A 22960-nucleotide genomic window follows, 5' to 3' on the forward strand; every position below is an offset into this window, starting at 1 on the left:
TAATAAGGAACTGGGAAACAGTGGAATATAAAAAAAAAAAAAAAAAAAACCCAACCCAAAAAAAAAAAGGGTTATTCTTGTTCTTCTCCTTTTGGACAACTTCTTATAGCAACTCAAACCCATAAAGTTGGGCCAAAGATGATTTAGTAAATGAAATTCTTCCCTGCCTTTATTTCCCCTTGCTGGATGATACCTTGTAGGAAGAGCCTTATGAATTAAAGTCCTTTTTCCTATTTCCGTGCTGCTTGTTGCTGAGCCTGGACTCCCACTGAAGAATTCAGTGAAAGGAAGATTTTTCACTACTTTCTTTTCTTTATAGTGTCTTCTCTGGGGATTAAAGCTCTACTTTCCATAATCTCTGTCCTTAAGGTATGTTAAAGCTTTATTCGTTCTCCAACAGACACTCAGCTATTTTTAATAGAATGATTGGAGATTGTCCTTACTAAGCTTTTTATGTGTTTGAAGAGTCTTACACATCTTTTTGTGATCAGGAAAGCAGAAGGAAGTCTTGGGAGAAACATCTTTTCCAGATCATGTCTACACATTCCCTTGCAAAGGGGCTACTTTCATGGTCCTTGTGGGCTTGACTATCACTTTATTAGTCAGGACAATAAGCTCAGTTTCAGCACCACCATACTCATGTTTTAATGGTTTAAATGTCAAAAAACTATTCTGGAAATGAGGGAAAAATTATATTTTGAGGACATCTAATATGGAAAGGTTAAGTCTTTTTGGCCTTACATGTCTCTCTCCTCTATATTCCAGAACTAGACATATAAAAATGAATAAATTGTAGCCTGAGCTATGCAATCATAGCTCAAATTACTGTGACGGTGAAATCTGGTATCATTAGTTGGTGATCACTACTGAGGCAACCAGCAATCAGTAGTAGCCTTAACTTGTGACTATCAGACCACAGTTTGGTTGACTGCAGGAGATGATAGTAACAGCATAAGTTACTGCCACAATAGCATCCCCATCAATTCCTAATGAGGCAATAGCAGAGCTGACACTGAGATGACTTCTTTGCATTTGATCAGATGGTCTGAATGGTTCAAATTGTGCCCCCATTTGTGGGTAACTGGGAAAACATGCCTTCCTGCTCTCAGCGTTGCTGGTGCAAGAGGAAAGGAAAGGGTTAACCACCCAAATCTCACTGACTTCCAGCAGAAAGGCTCTGATTGCCTTCTCTCCCAGCTTTCCTTCACAGTAAAGCTCACCAGTGAACTGGGGATTATGGAAACCTGGGTTAGGTTCGTGCATTTAGTTTCTCAGAAGTGTCATTTATCCTCTTTGGTAACTGCCTGGTAATAGTGCTTCATTTTCTTTTAAGCACTGTCCTCTGTTCATTTAAATAGTAAATTTTGCTATGTGCATTTAAGGTATTTAGGATCAGTAGGCCATCTGGCATAGCTGCAAGTAGTAAGGTTCTAGTTAAAATGTAAATAAGGTAAAAGGGACCTGGTAAAACTAAATAGCAACAAGTTTGGTTCCCTTTTGCAAAACAGAAGAAATATTATTTGCTGATATTTCCCACAATCCTTATAGCTTAATTTAGTGACTACATTAAAATGTAATTAGTATATATTGCATTTAATTTGTATGAAATGGTATTAATATGTATTTGGTTAATAGAGTTGCCAGCCACAGGCTTAGAATCAGCACACAGATGCTGCACACGCAACCTCATTTCTCCTCCCCACACCCCATGGGTGCCCATTTCTGCAGTGTCCCTGCAGTAAAAGATGTTACCGGGGTGCGGCGGAGACCAAGCCCCTGCTACATAAATCTGCAAATCTCAGTTTCTGGGTAGGTTTCTATCCCACAGAAGCCAGTCTGCAGAATTACTCAGGACACTCACCCTACCTCATTTTATATTAAAAATATACTATTATGAACTTAAAAAGATGATTACGCTCAGGTGAAAAACGTGCTTGATATCCAAATTGTTTGCATTGCTACTTGTGATTTATTTTCATTGTACTTCCATTTTCTTGTCCAGTTTTATAGAAAGCTTTCTAAAACCTGCAATGTTTTAGCACAAATATTTTGCCTAACTATTATCAGGAAGCATTTAGTCACTCAAAAAAAACCCCAAACGTTGTGAGGTGATTAATGCAGTAATTCTTCCTGACAGGTAGAGGGTTAAGCTCGTAGCAAGTTCCCAGCACTAAAAGGGCAGAGGATTTATTTTTGTCTGTTGTGAACAAGGTAATTTTGAGAGAGAGAATCCTGAGACGGTTTTTGGTCATCAGAACATCAGTCTGTTTGCTAGGACCTGCACAGACTGTTCTAGTATGAAATTACAATAGCTGAGCAGCTGATTTAAACTGTCTGAAAGGAATATAACTGTGGGATTATCTCAGCAAGCAATTACTAAACAGCAGTAATTTACAAGAGGGATTGATTCTGCATTTCTTAGTGGTTTAAATCCAGTGTACAAGTACTTTTAGAAGAAATTAGCACTATAACTATTTTTTCCTTGAAAGAAATAACTTGGTGCTATGTACACATGAAAACTAATTTCTTCTTGAAGCTATTTAGAACAAAAGTGATTTTTGAACAAAGCATGTATTTCCATTGACATCCTGATCAAAATACCACCTGGATCCAAAAGGCAAGTCCCTGGGATGGACTTCTCTGTTGGCATCATACCTGGTGGGCTACGCTGAATCCTAGGCTTCCAAGGACAACCGTTTCAGCAGATGTCCCCAGAGCTGCTGGGTTTGTTGTTTTGGGACAGCCCCACTGCATTCACACAGATACATGCTTTTGTAGTTAATGATTATCTCAGAATTCTTCCTTCACATCAAATTTCAGGGACTGTGCTTCTCATCCTGATTAGGAGCTGAAACTCCAGATCTTCCTGGTCAAACAGAGATTCTGTATTTTGACCAGACTCACTGCACTGGAACTAGGCTTTATTTATCAACTGTAAACCAGGTATTGCTGTTTCCAGAGAGTACAAAAATGAGTAACCGGCTGGACATTCCGAGTATGTTGCTTTACACTGATACCTATCGCACGTGGGAGTGATAATGGTCGGCTGCTGACCCGCTTACTGAAAACTTGTGTAGGTGATGCTGCTCTGAGTCTGTTTGCAAACAAAGAGCCAGCAGCAGATATGCCTGTGAGGCAGACTATAGGCTGAGATTTGTGTGGCATCATTATGCGTGTGTAGGCAGTTAAGATATTTGCGGTGAAATCATGGCCTCATTGAAGTGGGTGGTAGCTTCCCCACTGCCTCCAGTTTGGCCAACTGCTAGCCTTGCTGTTGGTATTTATCCAGAGCGCTTGACTGAGTTCAGTGGAGACTGAACAGCATAAAATTCCGAACAATGCCGTGGCCCTACAAAATGAGCTCTGAAATCAGTTGACGTGCATAGGGTTTGTATTTATTCCGCTGTCTGAATTTTGCAGCAGTTTTCACTCTGATTTGTTTCAACTTGGATACATGGAGATTATCTGTAAGTCCTCGGTAGGCATTAGCAATTATCTTCTTAAACAGTTCTCTGGGCAATAAGTATAAATTATGAAATTCTGTTATCAGGCTGGATAAAGTCCAGTAATATGGCAAAACACGTAGGCTTCCAGATCAAGATGAACAACAGATGTGTGATGGACTAAAACATATTTTAAAGGCCTCTCTCTTTCATGTGTGTTTCCCACAGAATATGACTGACAGAAGGAGGAACGCCTGATTTTTGGTATTAAGCGGCAATGTCCACGTATTATGTCGAGGCAGAACTTGGCTCCATATTTTTCTGTTGATCTGAATGTGCTGAGACTCCTCAGGGTTCAATTCCAGGCAAGGAAACACTCTCATATGAAGTCTATGAATTATTATGACCTTATAACTGTGGGGTATAAAAATCCCAGGTATTTCTGTGCTTTTAAAAAATTGCAGGTTTTCCAGCACTATGTAGTAAGAATTGGTGAATCTCTGTGGAGAGGGCATTTAATCTCTGGAAAGAGGGATATGTAATTATTGCCCTTAATACCATTCAATAACGCTGTCCCTACCATGACATATCCATCTTAGATTGTAAGATATATAACTTTGCCTTATCATCAAAATCTATTTCAACTGGTATGGCTTAGATCATCTTGTTTTCTCATTTGTCTCTGGTATTTCCTGGTCTTTAAATCTCCAGACCACCTGGGGCTCTTAACCCCCTTTAATAAATAGGTCCATCACATTTTCCCCGCGTTCAAAAATGTCACAGCTGCTTCCAATATGCTATGCAGCAATCATAAAAATAAGTACAGTATAAAACATTATTATAGCCCTATTTCCAGCTTCTCCAGCATAGCTCATTTCAAGACATTAGCCATTCTGCAAACTCTGTGCTGTGATTATTCCTTCCAGTCACTCCATTTTAAAATATCTTGGTCAGATGCTGCTACCTTAGGCCTTGGAGTGTCTGTTTAATAGCCTCGAACAAATCTGCATGTTTTAAAAATGTGGGCAGCATCCTATCCTTCGAGTTTTCCATACCATAAAGCAAGCTGCTGCTGCTTCTGCCTGTGCTGGCATTGCCCACGTAGGGTGCAGGCAGTGCCTGGGCATGGTCAGCGACAGCTGGTCACCAGCCTCTACCGCGCTTTCAGTGTCCGTAGGCACTGTCTCTTGTGGCCGATGGTGTCTTCCACTAATGGGTCTGGACAGAAAGGAGTCACGGCTTTCAAACGATATTTCTTTGAAACACTGCCTGAACCCATGCTGCATGTGTGACCTGGGCTAACAGAACAGCTGTCAAAAACTGATGCGTGTTGTTTGGGTTTTCTATTAGTAATCCAGTCATTCTTCTCGCATCAACAGAGATGATATAAAGGTCTCTGCAGAACCCAGGGTTTTATTCAAACATGTTGCAAGCTGTTTTCAGGAATTAACAGCACTCAGATGATGCTGGCCTTGTTGAGGCTCAGCAGCAACACTTACAGTGGCTTCAGCGGGGGTCAGGATTTCGCCCAGTGTAGATGTACTGTACATCATCTAGAAATTGCAAGCAGCTGAGCACAAAGAGCAAACAGTTAAGAGGTTCCTAATTTTTATTTAACCTGCATTATCAGCAGGTTAAATATTAACAGCTGCAGATCATTATACAGAAAGAAATGCATCATGTATTGGATATAGTAATTCTCACCCACAACCTGTCGTGTTAAGTTTTGCTTCTGTTCTTGTTTTTAAAAATCATTTCAGAGGTGCCAATACACACACTTAAATCAATGTTATGTGCTAGCTGACAATAATCTTTTTAGGCTATCGTATTGATGGTTCCTCATCCCGGAGAACAAGGTTGTGTATGTGATTTAGGAAGGACAAAGTGTAATGATAGCATTTTGTTGGCTGCTGGTGCCTGACAACTTACATCTCAGGCTGTATGCGGCAATAATATACTCTAGCTGGTCCTTTTCCAGGAGCAAGACAACATTTTAGGCCTGGTGCCTCTCAGCATGCTCCTTTGTTGCAGATGGCTGCAGTATCACTGTTTCTCAAGAGACGTCCCCGTCCCCAGGGCTCTGTGTAGGCAGGCATCATCCTTCTTGCAGACCCTGCTTGCAAAGGGTCTGACACCCAGTGGGAGTTACTACACCTAAATAATCCAAACTGGCAAACGGCAGCCCTGTACAGCAGAAACGCAGGCACAGCCTGAAGGAAAAGCTTGCTTTTCCTGGCTCTGTTCTCCCAGTCCAGGCTCCAGGAAGGGATGAGAGCAGAGGACCTCAAAGGAATTCCCATCCTGACACGTGCTGTTCTCTAGGCAGTTCAAAGATTTGGAAGTTTCAGAAATGAAACATATGTTTCCAAGAAAGAGATGGATTCCTTCTCTCATTTTAAAAGCATGAACTACATGCAAAAGTCCTATTAATAACAAATTACCGACGGCCTTTTCTGTTGAGGTAAACTTTGAAGTATGTACCTTTGCAGATAATTCCATCTTCCTTTTGCAGGTCATTTCTCTTGCTACATTTGCTATTTTTCAGTACTGTCAGTGACACAATAAACCTCACAACCAAACCTCTCTCAAGCAGTCCCATTCTGAGCTTGGCATGCCCGGTCTGGGAATGCAGACAAGTTGCCATGGCTACAGAGAGTGTCATCATGACGATGGGCTGTGACCTCACAGGGGCATCACAAACAGGAACAACGGAGAATTGGATACAAAAGGCCCTGTTTTCACTGAAATATAATTTAATCACAGACAGCATGGAAAACAAGAGCTGCAAATGATATTTTATCTTCTACAGATTATTTTCTTTGAAGCTTTGCTTCTCTGCGTGGTAAACTGCTAAGATCTTTTGAAAGGCTGAAAATCTGTTCTCAATCCAGTCCATTTAGGCTTTAAGTATTGCTGCAAAAACAGATCATAGCAAATGGATTATAAAATGATCCTCCCTTAGAAATACTTCTGAAAGCTTACCCAAAGAATGGCAGGGTTTTCAAATTAACTCCGTCATCCTTAACTAAACCTTCATCTATATTTTAATGTTTCTCTTTCCTTCACAGAGCTAAAAGCTACTGATTACAGATCTAGTCACCAATCAGGTGGTCCAAAAAGATCTCCAGTAAGAAAAAAAAAAATAGTTCCTTGAGCTAGAATAAAAGTTACAACTTTAACTATCAAAATGTCAGCTGATAAATTTGCAAATGGGCAAAGTATTTTAAGAACATTTAATAATCAGAGACCCAGACAGAAGTTAATGGACTTTAGACACAGAAAACACGCACAATTCCGGTTTGGCCCAAGATTTACACTAGTTTATTAATGATAGATTTCCATGTTGTGTCTGAAGTTTGTTTGCAGGATACAACTTAAACATATTCAGTAATGAAGGGTCTTCTGCTGTTTTATCTTCTGCTTTAGTTCTGGTTTCTAGACTTGTGTTAAGACTGTCTGTAAGTTCCACAGTAGCATAGAAATTATTATCAAACATCCTAAATGTTCCACGGTCTCTCAGAGTAAAAATGGTATCAATTTATTTCCACCCGTATCTGTTCTGCAGTTTATGTTTGCACCATTCAGCACGGGGAGTGCAGTTCGTGAGCTCATTGCAACCTAATGCATCCAGCAAATCTGGCTCCTTTCCATGTGCATGAATCATTCACAACTAGGCCTAGATCTCTGAGAATGTGTACAACCACTTATTTTTAGCAAGCTCCCTGTCATGAAAGTGTTGACTTCTCTGCTGGGTCCCTTGGGTTCTCCTGCTTTCAAGTGCCAGCAAACCTCCGGTGCCACTGGCCACAGTGCTGCTGTGGTGCCTTTCTGATTAGCAAGGGTAATGTGATGAGCAACCGCTCATGGTTTTCAATGCCAAGAAATACTAAAATCAATCATCTGTGAAATCTGGAAGAGGCTTGTTGTTGTTGTTGCTGTTGTTACACCTGGGCAGCTCTGGATTGTCTGGAGTTCCTCTCCATGACTCGGAATAAAATTTTCTCTCACTTCCAAAAATGGTACCGAAGCTGGAAAAGAGAAACTGTTTTGTTCTGATGTTATGATAAAAGTGAGATTTGCTATGCTTGCACATCATGCTTCTATTCTTGAAATGACTGTTTTATGAACAACAGTAAGGAAATTAAACAAGATTTGAATTTGCCCTTTAGGTTATAAACAGCTCTAGTATTTACAATGCACTTTGCACTTGACTCTATTGTAGCAGGAATGTTAACAGCAGCTAAATTAAAGTTGCTGAGAGATTTCCATGATCCCAGGCAAGAGAGTTTCATAAGTATATGTGTATATAATCTTTGACTTATGCGAAAAATCAAATAGTTATTTGTTGTAATTATTTCCATAATCATTTTTAGGTATATTAAAAAAAGAAGCTCAAACTTTCAGTGCAGGTCAGCTTTTGGCTCCAGTTTTCTACCTTTTTTCCTTTTCTTGGCTGGCTTTTTGAGATCAGGAATTTTGAGAGCTCTGGTGTGAGGCTTAAGCTTTGAACAGCCATAGCTATACGTGGATTTGCACGTGGCTCAACACAGACCATTGGCTCAGCAAAGAGCACTGGGAGAAGCTCATTAACTCCCACCTCTTCATGCAAGAGTCTCTGGTTGACAAACTGAGCCTTAGGGTCCCTTTCTATGAGTTGTTGATCATACTGGGTGGTTATTTGGGAGAGAAGAACATTTTTGCCTTCAGTTTTTGTCTTATCAGGAGAGTGAGTATTGGTAGAGGTCATGACTTTTCCTTTGATGGTGTGCGCTTTTTTTGCTTTAAAAAAAATAATAATAGACTTGTTCTCCTGCGCTTGAAGGAATAAGACTTTTGGATTGGCCTAGTTCATTATTACAGGAATATTTTTAATGTGGAAACAAGATTCTTTTTCTATCTCTCAAGCAGTGCCTAGACAACATCGTTAAGAGATTAAGTGGCCTGAGAATAAACTGTCACACTGTTTAAACCTAGCGTCATAACTCAGCAGAAGCTGGGGAACTGCCTTGTCTGAAAGTTAATCTTGTTTTACAGCTAGACCTGCCTCCTCAGGCAAGAGGGAGGCATGGGCAGAAGAGCTCTGTATAGCTAATCCTCTCACGCTTAAATGACATTTGTCTCCAGCTCCCCATAGTGTTGGATAAACTGTAGGAATCTAGGCCGGTGAGCCTTTGAAACGATAGGCAAGCTTCAGAGAGCACTCTAAAGAACTTCAGCTTCACCCTCCTTCACCATCAAGAGCAGTGGGCTCCACCCATACACCTGAAGAAATCTTTCTTCCAACCCTTAGCTCCAGCTTGGGTGTCTCCCCTCTCACTCTAGGATTCCATTGTATTTGCTATCCAAATGTCTACATGTTCAAATATCTACTTTGTAATCTGAGAAACCACATAACTGAGAAGAAAATCTAGACTTTCTTCCATTCTAGCACTGACTACTCTTAAAATTAGAGTTGCTTAACTTTTCTGTGCCTCATTTAACACATGCAAAACCGGGCGAACACTGCTTTTCAGTCTTGAACTGTGGTACCTTTGCTCCAGTACTCAACATCCCACCACAAGGACTACTGGAGGCAGTGCAAGAATTCTGCTGTATGCAAATGTATGGTCATTTACTTTCCACAGTTGGTTTTATCTCAGTCTCTAATAGATCATGGCCTAAGTCTTGAAGTACAGAAGCTTAATTATTAAAAATGTTCTCAGAACTAAATAAAAAATCTGGAAAGTTTAGCATTAATATAAACATTCAAAATCATTCTGAAGATTGCTAAATTTTTGACAGTGGAAATGCCAATCAGGTCAAGTGCCTGGACCCATAACCGTCCTTTTTGTCTTTCAACCCTATACCTAAACTTTCTCTAAAGTGTCCGCTATTTTGTAATATCCCATTCTAAAATGAAATGAGCAATCCTGCACACAACGTGCTAGATGAGACCAAGCTACTGATGCAATGTTAGAGTGTCCTCCGTAATATTTTACCATCCATTAATTACAGAAATTCTGTGTAGCTCAAGGTATCTGAATGAGTCATGTATATTTTTTTTCCTACATGTTACACTACCCCAGTATTTGCTGTTATAGCAGCAGACACTTTGCATATTCAGTTAACATTATGTGGTTACAAAATGCAATATGCAATTACTTCATCACTGCAGGTTTTGCTACCAGTAAACCTCACCTAGCTGCAGCCAAGAGGTTTGCTGTAAGATTCCTTTTTCAAAAACTTAACTAAAGTAACAAAGCAGTTATGGATTGCAATTGATATGTCACTGGAATGTATATTCTTGACAAAATCAGGTTAATCCAGGAGAGTTTATTAGGTCTATCAGCTGTGGTCCCTGTCCTCAGGGTAGCGACATGGAAGGGAAATGGTATTCCTGAAGCACTGATAGAAATTGTACGTGGAGGAAATGCTGCATTTCCTTTGTTCTTTACATGTTCTATAAATATTTCACGTGTTTGTTAAAGCTGTGTTATTTCTGGAAATCTGCCTGCTCTCTTGTTTAATTTTTCCCAAATCCTTCAGGGTTGTAGATAGCTTGGGATACACAAAGATTTAACATTCCATATTTGTGCTCTGCTAATGGGCACCACATGAAGATTAGCAATGTAAACGGGTTATGAAGAACAGAGAGGGAAAACTTTAGCATGTCTAAAAAAGGACTAGACTTAGGCTTCTGTTACTCATACTTGTGATTTTCCATCCTTCTCCCTTAAAAAAAATAAGGAAGGTCATCAAAGCATCCTATACTTGATCAGATATTGGAAGGGTCCTGCTAACAGTCATTTATCATAGCCAGTGGATGTCCCCAACTTCTCTTGGTCATAGCCAGCTTCTTCCCCTCGGGAAAAAGTATCACCTAATATAAAAAGGGTCTCCACTTACCTCTGCAAGTAGATATAACCTTATATTGCCACAATACTCCTAACATACCCCAAAAACCAACAACTCTATTGTTCTGTCTATGGCAGTGTGCAACAAAGGTGCTTAAGTATCAGAGAGATCTATAGAAAACTTTGTGTCTATAAATATACTTAGAACATAGAGTGAAAAAGTTGAACTGCTTTCAGAAATGACTCAGTGCTTGTACCATCCATTTAGAAACACAGGTCAACCAATGAAAATTTGTTTGAATCACAAGCATAAAATTGTTGAAGATGGGCTTTAGTGTGCTCCTAATACATAAATCATTCTTTAAAGCTGAGTGTAGTTCCTTAGGTTCTTATGAAATTTTTACTCTTTATGTTTCTATTTTTCATGCTCTTCCACTATTTGTTTGTTTAAGTGTACATGTTGAGAAGTCAGTATAAAATGAATCATGGATAACAGTTCTTTGATCTTTCAAATATAGTAATAATGCTGTTTTGAAAGGAGTCATCCCAAAAAAAGCACTCGTTCTCTCGAGCAGCTCCCTTTTACCTCAGGGTCCCACATCTTTGCCTGGAAATTCAGCAGCGATGCTGGTTTGGTAATGTCCATTGGGAGTCACTAGAAAAACACAGAAAACCTGGGCATGAATAGATTTTCCAATGCAACTGGAAAAAGAATGATTTCACTTTATGCTGCATAAAGAGGTGAAGTAGTTTTAATATGTTCTGAAGTCTCAGAATCATATGGTTTCAGAATATGTTTTCCTTGATTATTGGCATCTTTAAGCTGAACCGATAATGTACAGGATATTTCATATAGCACTAGATATATGTAGGGTGAGACTTTGATGGCACTGCACATACTGAAAAAGACCTTTCTGCATGAGAAGTCCCACTAACAGCAATGAAATTCCTCACAGTATAAAATGCTGAGCAGAAGGTATAAGGCTGCCAGAGTGTGGTTTCTTGTGTTTTGAACTCCTCCTTGTACTGGGTAGTTAGGAAAGGTCAGGTGTATATTGAGAAAACAGGAGGCTGGTCGGTGTAGCGAATCCCAAGCCCCTTTTTTCCATTTCCAAGAAATAAAGCAGGAATCCCATGCACACCCCAGAAAATAAAAGTCCCTGAGAACACAGACCAGAATCTTCTGATCTCCCCAGGGATTCAACATTTTTATTTGTAGTGATGATATCTCTAAGAAAGTAAGACAGCGGCTGATTCATAAACCATAATGGGAGTTTCAAGGGTATTTGCTCAGTGAGTGAAAACCTGAGATCATGACTACAAGTCTTGGCAATTGCTCAATTACTTTTATTGCAGTTTTAAAACTCATCTGTGCTATTTCCCACGTGAAAAACAAAGCCCACGCAGGTTTCTTGTGCTGTATTAGCATTCTCCCACTTGAAGTTCCCGCTTCCTCTGAGGTCCCACATATACAAGATGGAGACCCCAAATAAAAGTAAGCATTCCTTGTTTTTCTAAGGCAATAAATAATGATAGATAGATAGATAGATAGATAGATAGATAGATAGATAGATAGATAGATAGATAGATAATCTTTGCTTCGAAACTTGTTGCCTTAGGGTTTTGGTGCCCACATCCAAATGCCTACCAAAACTTTAATTGACAGTACCTATGTAGAGAGCATCATCTCCCATAAGCCTAGCAATCAAAACCGAATTTTAAAAAGCTTCTGAATCAATAGCTCTGCTTTTTTCAGCAATTCCACATGAAACTGTTCAAAGTATACAACTTTTATTTTAGAGTCAACAAAAGGTTCTGCTGCCAACAGAGGTGGATGAGAATCAAGCCATAATAGAGGGAAAACAAATTGCCTTGCACTAAAACTCACTGGCAGTGACTGTGCTGGCATCAGGGCCTGTTCCCCTCCTGTCATGGGTGAATGAGAATGACTTTGAAGGTGTCAACACTACCAACACAGCTGTAACCTTCCTGACGGTCACCATTACTACTGCAGAACGTCCCACAAAAGTGGCCCTTTGAATGCCATACCCTGGGGAAATTTCCCTCAATAAAACTTTATCTGGATACAGTAGCTCTGGAGTTTTATGTCATTTGCATGGGTTGTCTTCATGGGGATGAACCTTTCCTGTGTTTTAACAATTCTTCATTCATGTTGTCATAATGTGTCTTGGTCTTAGGATACCATGTTTGGGTTTGTTTTTGGGTTTTTTTTATTTATTTTGAAGGGAACGAATCTAGAACTCCTTGAATTTAATAGCCTTTTTTTCACTCAATTTTAGAGAGACTTTCCATCAAGTTCAAAACATTCTAGTCAATGCTCTCTAAGTGCATTCACCTTTTTTTACAAAGAGTGATTTAAGTGTAAATATTTTTTTAAATGAGTCACCTTGAAAGGCTGAAAGAATTACATCATTTCAAACTCTGCCCACTCTCTTTGATTTTTTTCTGGACTTTCAGACTGACTTCAGAAATCTAAGATAGTTTTTCCTGCAAAATCTTAGGCCTTTCCAATTATTTGTACCGTGTTTGGTCTGTGAAATCTTGATTTGGACTTCCTGGCAGATTTATACTGAACAGCATCTCTAATCCCCTTTAGAACATGTTTTGTAGGCTGAAAGGGATTTTTTTAACATAGGCAAAATTTTAAAAAGGACTTTACCCAAAAGATTTTCCCCTAACCCAATCCTCTTTAAAACACGAAACCGAACACCAAACAGACACTAATTCCAATTTGTAACAAAATCAGGAAAAAGGGGGGGTGCCAGTGGTTATGCGTAAGTCTCCCGATGAGCCAGACAACTTAATAACACCACTTATTAGAGAAGCCTTAAAGGTAATCCCATTAAAGCTATTCAGCAGAACACTGATATTTTTTCTGAAATCTGCTTGGAAGCAGACAGGATTACTAGAATGAAACATGAGCAGCTTTCCAGTAAACCTCATCCCCCCACCTCTTATTCCCAAAGCCTGCAGACCTTGGCGCTCCACTGTTCTCTTGCTTGATGGATGAGGCGAAATTACAACTCCAAGATAGGGAGGGGTGGAGATGTGGATGTTCAGTCTTCTAGAGCTCTTCTCATCGAGGCACAATGTGAGACCTTGCTGACACTGTCACAGACTTCTTTCCTGGCCCTGTATTGTTGTAATTCAGGTAAACTGGTCACACTGCATGGCAATTAATTTCTGGCAGATAGTTTTGGTTTTCAAACTGGCAGCGCAACGAATGTTAAGGATACCACCACTTACTATCCAGATAGCCTTGCATGGACATTGTACCCCCTTATTTATGCTTAACTCTACCTGCCTTCCCATCCAAGGAAATGCGATGCCTTCAACGTGGGAAGTCTCTTGATGATCCTACCCTGTGTGTGAAACACCAGCCGGGTTGTTTGGTGGTGAACCCTCGCTGCTGAGAACAAGCGGTGGTGGTTTGACAGAGGTACAGAGAAATTTGGAATGACAGGAAACTACGATCTTGTTTGAACCTGAGAAAGGGTGAATTTCTGTTTTAAAGCACCTTATCTAAACAGTGCTTAAGGAAGGAAGCCTTGTGAACTCTTGTTAAAAACGTATAGCTATAATTTAGAAACTCCTTTCATCTAGCATGAAGGGGGATTTTGCCTTGAAGAAACAAGGATGCAGTGCTGTCATTTGCATGTACCGTGTCAGTGCAACAGGGGTACTTTCAGCAATGCTGTTTTCACTTCCTAACTCTACTCTTTTAGATGTCTGTATTTCTCTTGGATGTGCAAAACCCTTGAAGATCCCCACATAAATTGTCCTTGAAAAAGAGTAGTTTTTTTCTTCTTCTTATGTGAGCAATGTCTCCTTTATTTGGGTTTAATAATAGAAGGAGATAACTGTGCTCTGTGTAAACATTCTGCAAGAAGCTTAATCCAAACCTACAAGGATATCTGGTTTCTCTAAAGGTGTCCATAATTATATGGCAAAGCTCTGAAGAATATGATTATCGATTTTAGAAACTGGGCTGGAACATTACACAACTGTCTGGTTTAGGTTTGGAAAAGGGAATATGATGGACCCAGGTCAATGCCTGCTTAGGTTTGGGGTAGCATACCAGTATGACAGCTGTAGGGAAGTTTGTGCACCAGTGCAACCACCAATTTAGTGACTCCTAGGCATTATCAAGCTATCTCTGCCATCTCTGCAAGGCTCTAGAAGGGGAATTTTTACCTGGCATTTGGCTGAATGCTTGCACGTGTGGTTTTTTCCAGTGCGTTGCTTCTGGAATGGTTGCAGGATTGCTGGTGGGAGCAGTATCCCCCAAAAGCCGTCATTGGACAAAGTTGCTTCAGGGTCTTAAATTATATTTCCTGGGACAAATGCTTAAGAAGTTGACCTCTGGGTAACACCTTCCTTCTTGTCAGTGTATAAGTAAAAGCAGCTCTCTGGTTTTAGTCAGCTAATGACTGGATGGCTCTTTCCCTTCACGGCCTTGCTGAAAATTGGCAAGGTATGGGAAACACTGGAAAGTTTTGTTAAGCTTTCAGAGAATGGTTTCTCTGCTGGCTAAAATAGATAAAAAGCTGTTCATTTTACTGGTCCATGTTTAAAAAGTAAGGAAGAAAAGCTGCTGTATTTCTGAAAGGTACCTTATAGTCAGGGGTTTAACGTGCTTTAAAAAACACTGTTTCAGCATGTTTGTTTTGACTTTCCTGCTTTTCCTGACTTAGACTTGTCCCGACACCAACACCACTGTTTCTGGTGGCTTACTAGGGACTTCCATAAAACACCCCTGAAATACCTGAGACACTCAGAGCTTCCTTTAATGTTGTTGCAGTGGCTCTATCTTGGAGAATTAGAGACAGGAATGTGTTGATCACTTTCCAGTTTATGCACATAAACATAGACTTTCCACGCCCTCATGTTAATACTGACCCGCATTCTGGTTCTGCCTTGGGTATTCAGGTAACCTGAGACCATGTTTACCGGTATGTATCTCTTTCTTCTGCTTGCTGTCTCTTCCTTGATTGAACTTTGATTTCACTTTGGCCTGAGGGAAATTAAGTCAAGGCAAGGAACAGAAGTTAGCTTTCCAAATATTATGGTGAACAGAAAGGAAGGAGGGTGTTATTTGTCTTGAAGATATGTCAACTGTGTCCATCTACATGCTCTGCCTGGCTAATGACAGTATCAGCTTCGTTGAGGTTCCTCTGTTGTGTGAACCCATACTGTTCAATCCATGCCATACTGAAAATATTCCCATTTTTGTGGCTTTAGTATAATTCATGCATTTCGGTGTGTTTCAGACCATTTCTCTTCCTCTCAGCTTGAGGATTTTACTTCCAATTTGCCCATGAACTGTTGACATTTATTTGTATTTGTGGCAACTTTTCCTTTACAGCGAGCATTTCGGTTTGCCTCAGTTCAGGTGTCAGATTTCTTACAGCTGGAAGTAAAATGGTTCTCCTATCTGACTGTTTCTCCAAGTATGCAGAAATACATGCATTTCAAGTGAAAATGATTCTTGGTACTGTAGATATTCTTCAGAGGTGTAATTGGCCCCAGATCCAGCAGTCTTTTATATGCACTGTGGAATTGAGTTCTAGTTGATTATGCTTTCAAAACAGAGCAGGATCAGAAAATGTACCTGGCTTCCAGAAGGCCACAGAATTACTAAAAAAAACCTGAAAAGGACTCTATGAATATCTAGTGAAACCCAATGTCATGATGTTTGCCCTCCAAGTGCATCGAGAGAAACATAAAAAGTGTCAGTGCCTTCTTTGCCTCTTTTGTTTGCTTCCACACTGGGGTGGGCAGAGTCACGGTGGGGCTAAAGCCAGCTAATTGCTCATCATTTGAAAGCTCTGTGAAATCCTTCCAGCAATAGCACACATACTAAAAAGCAGAGCCTCAGTCATCCTGCAGCTATTTATGGGTAGAGACCAGACATACTGAACAGTCTCACTTGGGGGGGAAGGAAGGGGAGGAGGTGCTGCAGAGTTGCACGTGCACTTGTAGGGGTTACAGAGGTTTCATCTCTTCACTGAGGCATGAGGGCAAGGCCAGACGAGGGTCATGAATGTCGTCTGTTGTCAAGAGTTTAAACCCCTTTGCTGCTGCCCTTTTCTCCGTCCCATTCATATAGCATAAAGAGTTACCTAAACTCTGGGTGCCAGCTACATAGCTAAACTTGATGGCCAGATGGTAGAGGGCTTCCATAAGGCAGGGAGGGATGTAAGCTTCATCAGCTAAATTAAACTACACTTACAGAAGAGGGCAATGGGGTTGTCCCTTCTTTTGTCACATTATTCCTATTTGCTAACCACCAAGCAGCTGGATGACCTGGAAACAAATGCTGCTTGTCAAAGAAATTAATATCTAAATTATTGTTCTCCAAAGCTGAACAAGAATGTACAAGGGTTTCCAGAAAAGTTCATTTTGTACAATTGTCACACATGGTTCCTTTCATTAATATAACAGATTAATTGCTGCTTTGAGTTATTTTTCTTTACTCTCCTCCAGGCTATGCACTTTTGATTAGAGGTGATTGAATAATTTATTGCAAACTGCTTATTGTAAGAGGTTTGCTTTATTTTGTTCCATCCAGAATAATGCATTTTCAAATGATTATTCAAATTGTTGTTCAAGTGATCCTCTGAATAGTTTCAGTGAAAAATTCTTGGTCTAAACCTTACTTGGAAACAGGTTTGACACAAAAGAGGTAAAACCACCAAGAAGCATTGCAATATTCAAGGCTGTAGACTGGTTCAGAGTGGATGAACAGGTCTCTTTATTTTCTTCCATGCCTTGACTGGCTGTTAACCAGTCTGTTATTGGTTTTCTAATGTAAACACACTTGTGTTTTACAACATTCACTTTGTAAGTGTTCTCCACAAGTCATTGAAAATGTGCTATTTCTATAAACATCCCTGCTACTAAATTCATTTGAAGTGATATTCACTGGTAAATAAATGTAGACGGTGCAAGAAGACATGAAAGAAAAATCCCTTGGGGAAGGAGTGGGGGTAAATCACAGAGATAACGTAGCCTTTGGAAGTTTTTATATAAATAGACCTACAGATTTCCACATATTTAGTCATTGCAGAAGATTAAAACGTTTGATGTGTAGTTACCATTTCACATGAAAGCAAAAGGTAGCTTTTCAGTTGCATTTGGTCCTTGTAATTCAAGTGCTGACAATTGCTGGAAACCTAATTTAATGAACGTTTTATAAGATCTTTAAGTGCTCTGTGGAAATTCCCCCGTCCCTTCGCCTGGCTACGCGTTCCCTCTTGGTGTGGTTTCACGTCCGTAGGCCCATTCCTAGCAAGCCCTTCACATGCCAGTGGCGGCTGTCCTCTCCCCTGTTTGCTCTCTGGAGTTGCTCCCATCAGCACAGGCACTCGACATGCCTACAGCTGCTCAGCTCTTCTCAGCTCTGTCAGGATATTTGTTTGATCAACACAATTACTTGTGGCTTGGTCAGCACAACAAGGTGAACACGCTGCCAGTCTCAGGGCTTGGCTCATTGTCATCCTGCCCCTGGGGACATGCCTCTGGCACAGAAGAAATAACATCACCCTTGCAAATGGTTGCAAGGTCCCACTGAAAAGCCAGCCACAGATCTAGGTTCCCCACACCCACCCCTGATTGCTTCCCTGATAGATCCAGCTGCCTTTTGCCCCATCACCAGCTGGCCCCATTTCACTCCCTTCTGTCTCCCAGGACAGGTACCAGCCTTCAGGAGGGCAAGTGCCCTCTGCAGCCTTCTCTGTAATGCCCTGATTTTTGTTGTTTTCCTTTGTCTTGGAGAGGTGAGCCATGAGGTCATGGTGAGCTGTCACCAGTCAGTATCCCTCCAGTCTTCCTCTTGCCTCTGCTGTGCAAAGACTCATGAGAGGAGGTTGGAGAGGCAGATGGTGGCAGATCATGAAGGGCACCGATCACTTTCCCTGCTGTTGGCCAGAAAGTTTCCCTCAGGTAAATACCTGCTTACCCCTCTTCTTCCCTGTATTCTGAGGGACACAAAGAGGTGCAATAGTGGGTGTAGCAAAAAGGTTCCTCCAGAGCAAACGGCTTTGCAAAGTCTTGAGAGTGCTGCTATCCCATCAGGGTCAAGCAAGATGTTTATGGTCCTGAGCAAAGGCAGAGTTTGGCTGTTTCCAGGAAGGATGCTGCATTCAACGGGCCATGGGGAATGGCATCGTCTTGGGGATGCCCTAAGAAGAGCTTTTTATTTCTTAGGGATTCTCTGCAACAGAAGTCTCTGGGAAGCTTGCTTCCCCAAGGCAATGCTGTGCTGAAATCCGCCAAGTGCATTAGGAAGAGCGCAGGAAGGACAGGAAGCTGCTAAGAGGGTCAGGAGGAAAGGGAGGCTGTTGGTTTCCTGGATGACTGTAGAACAATATGATTGCTTATATTAATTGGAGTATTTGCCAGACAAGCGGTTGCAGCAGTCCACAAACACTGCACAATATTGCAGAGAGGATGATTTAAAGAGTATAACAACTTTTCCTGCAATACCAGTCAGAAATTGTGCCCCAGATCCACCATGAGACAAAATCCTCTCTCAGGTTTTTCTATTTTATCGGGACAAGTATGATTTAGAAAAAGCAGCAGGTCTTCAGCAGAAAAATGTTACAACAGCTTTTTAAAATGAAAAAGAGAAGAGATGTTTTGCCCACTTCCTTGCACCGCCATTGTCAGCTGGGCTAGACTGGAGCTGAGCGCGAGGCAGGGGGGACATCGTGTTGCCACCAGGCTGGGCTGGGGCAGGTTCACTAGTGCAGAAGTGCTGTGCAGCGGCAGACGTTTTCCCCAGGGACTGCAATGTGCTTTAGCTCTTTTCCATGGCTTTTAAGAGACAGGTCCCATGGAGGAGATGGAGGGAGCTGCTCTTTGCCCATTATCTTTTAGAGGAGGCACCCATCTTGTCCAGGTGGTCATGTTTTGTCAAGATCATAATCTGGAACGCGCCGCTGCCTCAGTATTCTTGCAGCCAGATCAGATTTTGCTCTGACCTGGCCTGAAGCCACATGAATGTTGTTAAACAGCTACTGAGCCTGAGGCAGGGACTGAGCCTGGCTGAGAGGCGTGATGCTGAGCTGTCAGGTTGGGTCAGATCCCAGCCAGGGTAGCCCCGTAGCCTGTCTCTGACAGAGGCTGGGAACAGATGCCTCTATGTAAGTCATACTAATAATGGAGCATGTAGACTGTGATCCTTCCCGGCTGTTGGCAAGCAGCCATGCAGGACCTCCCTGAGCCACCCGGCATAGGAAGCACCCACACACCTGTCCCCCAAGAGACCAAAGCGGTCTCCGTAACATCCTCTGGCAGTCAGTTTCACAGATCAAGTTATTCCCCTATGTGGAAAGAAGGGGTCATCTCAGATATCAGCTCCCCCTTTCAGTTAAATCAGTGATGCTATAAATGCAATTAATAAGGATTTTTAAAAAAAATCTGGAGAGAAAAAAGCTGAAAAAGTCACCCTATAAATATTTCACAAAAATCTTGGCATGGGTGCATAAATTAAAAGACCAGAAGTTTTTCATATCTTTGCACTTCTAATAAGCACAAGTGCAAGATCCAGGACTCTAAGTGCAGATTTTATGTGGAGATTTCAATAATTCATTGGAGTAATTTCAGCACTGATTTCCTAGTGAAAATTCCAGATACAGAAACAAGGTTTGAAAGGACAATCACTGCTTTCCAGCTTATTAAAGCATCTCTCTTTTTTAGAGTGGCTTTTTTAATGCACTGTCCCTGTTCTTAGGACTCGGGTTTCCTTGTTTTGTTCTCTTCCTCACTCCACCCCTACCTCCAAAAATAATGTGCTTCTCTTAACCAACATGCCTCTGTTAAAGTGATATGAAATACAGAGAACAGATGACACGGAGTGCACTGTGTGATAGCTAATGGTCATCCAGGGCGTGGTAGTGTGGTTGCGTACAGTGTGCTTCTAAGTTTAGCTCAGTAGCTAAACCAAGTGGTATCTCTTCTCTTCATGCGTCTTAAAAGGGAATAACGACTCAAGCCTGAGAAAGTAATTCTGAGTTTTCCAGCATCTATTTTATGAACATACATTACTTTCCTTAATAGAAAAAATTGTTTACTATTCCCGTTGATTTGGTAATCACTGGGATGCATGCCAGCCTTCTTCACCTTTATTTCATCTGGGTCTTCCCAGTTTGTACTCCTTGCACTCAAGTTTAGGAGACTTATTTCCTCCACTGCCCCATCAATCCATCTTGTCTCAAGACTGAAAGAGGGTATGAAACATGAACAGTCACAATTCTGGTGCCAGATTCTCTTTCTGACTGCTATGCTGCCTTTTGCATCCTTATAAACCTGCTGTCACTAGCTATGCATTCATGTGCACCTTGTAAAGATACATCTCACATGAATGCACAAGTTGTGTGCTTCCCCTGGAAGATCCTCGTTTTATTTCAACTCCAGCAAAGGCAATAGATCTACTTGAAAGCATTGCCCAAGTCAGTTGTCAGACTTAATTCCTTGTTTTTTCTTTTGGCGTTGCAAAATACATGCAACTATGTATGACTTTTTTTTATAAAATCTGAAGTTATTTCAAACAGCTGAAAGTACTTTGCTTTTGCTTCCAAGAATGTAGCTCCAGTCAGAGTTCAAGCACTGACATTTTCAGCTGAAAAGATAAATATTTGGGAAAATAACCCTGTGCTTTACAAAGGGGTCACTGAACCCAACGGTCTCAGTACTTGATGACACTGTTATGGTGACTCAAAAAAATGCTGTAAAAGAAAAGCAAAGACTCCCGTGAACCGTTATACAGTGGGCATCTCTCACCCCCCCATCTCTCTCTTCTGCAGGCTCCTTGGTTTGTTGAGGAGTGAGCTAAGCAGTGAAGCTTTTCTCCCAGTGCTTGAATTACAGAGATGCCAAGCTGCACTTTCAAACCAGTAAACATCGGTTGGTTCTTAATGAGAACTGCAAGCACTTGGTAATTCTGGGTGTTGGCTTGCTTTAAAGGCTTAAGTATAGTTTTAGTTTATGCTTCTATGTGAAGCTTTTGATTGCCATTAAAAAAAATAAAGGCTAAATAAACAAATAAATAAGATTAATAAACAGCCCCAAAGCAGACAGACTCCCAGGTCTGTTCACTTTGGCTAAAACAGATGTTTTATCCAGCTTGGTAATATTTAAGCTATAGACACCACATATATAGCTTTTCATGGTGATGTTACCTGTCATGCTGGTCACAGTGGGAGCCCTGATTTCAGGTGGGGGGATGACTCGAAGTGGGCACCCCTCTGATGTCCGTACGACCACTCCTGGGTGCCAGTCTCCGTTCTGTACGTCAAAGTGAGAGCTGCCAGCTCCTCAGAGGTTTTCCTCGTCTCCACTGGTTTCAGGTCAGTCAATCCAAGATTTCTGCCTTTGCAGTGCTGAGGTACAAAAAGAATAAGCCTGTTGAGCACTAAATTTTTCTTGTAAGAGGAAAAACAGGATAGGGAGTGGAACTGCTACTGAAACGTTTTGGTCTTTCTGGCAATGGCAGCATTACGAAGCAGACCCCCTCGCTGGCAGGCAGAGTTAATGCTGGCCGAATATCAGCTTCACCTCCATCACCGCTCCCTGGCCATGGAGTGTGGCTGAAGTGACCTGGCCATGGCCCAGCCTGACAGCAGAGTCAGGGATTGTGTCTCTGCTCAGCTGTGTGAGCCGGGGGAGAGGACGGGCTCCTCCCGACTTCCACCAGCAGACATCACCTGGGGTTAGTTACCCTGCCAATTTCTGAGCAGCCAGTCAAGACCCTGCCTTTTCCACTGGCTCGTCTGTACCCTTTGTGAATGGGGCAGGTGATGCCTGGTGGAAATTTAATCTTTTTTCCTTCCGTTGTTTTGTTTTGCCTTATTAAATACCAGCAGCAGAGTAGGACTGGGGGTCATATTCATAATTTTTCCTGATAGAGGAATAATGACACCTGACAGAGGTGTCATTTTGGAAAGCTGTTTTCTAACAAATGTCTTTCTTACCACATGCCTTAAAACAAAAGGACTAACTGAAGTTGGACTTGGTGGCAAACATAAGAATGGGGGAAACCTATTTCATCTGTGCCTTAGCACAATGAGGTCTTTTTGCGACAGTGTCAAAAAGTGTAGCACTTACCAGCTGAAGTGGTATCGTGGCAGGAAAGTTTCTTTCTGTGTGCGGGTAAGAAAGTCAAAGAGAAGCCCAGGAGGGAACAGCCGGCTCCTGATGGCTCTTGATGGCCCATCCCTTCCCCATATCCTTGCCCAGTTTTGGTGTTAGGGTGATTGATGCTGTGGCTGCTGTGTGTGCCAGCCATGCCGAGGTACATGCAGCCGCTCAGCTCCCACTGCAGCCTCTCCATCAGCCACCCAGTTTTGGGAAACTGGCAGCTACTTCACATCCTGCAGATTTTTATCCCGCTGTCAAGTTTGGTTGAAACTGGCCAATAGTGCGTTGTTATGGAGGCAGTGATAAGCAGACAGACAGACAACACGGTCTCATATGCCTTGTTTCCTTTGGAAACCAAGCTAAAAATAACACAATGATGAATAGAGCTTAGCTGAGAGGCATGTTACAGAAGAGAGCTGGTGGAGGGCGAAATGAATGTAACTGTCCTATTGTTATTTCACATGTCGGAGTATCAGCCCCTCAGAACATTTCTAGCAATTTTCTCACTTGAAACACACCATA

At 41.5% G+C, this 22960-nt stretch overlaps 1 long non-coding RNA gene across 1 annotated transcript; it reads right to left on the reverse strand.

Moving 5' to 3' along the window:
• Positions 1 to 6811: 6811 nt before the first annotated feature.
• Positions 6812 to 22604, reverse strand: LOC130143960 (uncharacterized). Its single transcript, XR_008819947.1, has 4 exons — positions 22406 to 22604; positions 21481 to 21681; positions 10863 to 10931; positions 6812 to 7471 (listed from the first exon to the last, which is right to left on the reverse strand). It is a non-coding gene; the product is annotated as an uncharacterized LOC130143960 (long non-coding RNA).
• Between the last annotated feature and the right edge of the window lie 356 nt (positions 22605 to 22960).

The sequence above is a fragment of the Falco biarmicus genome, chromosome 1, assembly GCF_023638135.1.
Source record: "Falco biarmicus isolate bFalBia1 chromosome 1, bFalBia1.pri, whole genome shotgun sequence".
Classification (NCBI taxonomy): Eukaryota; Metazoa; Chordata; class Aves; order Falconiformes; family Falconidae; genus Falco; species Falco biarmicus.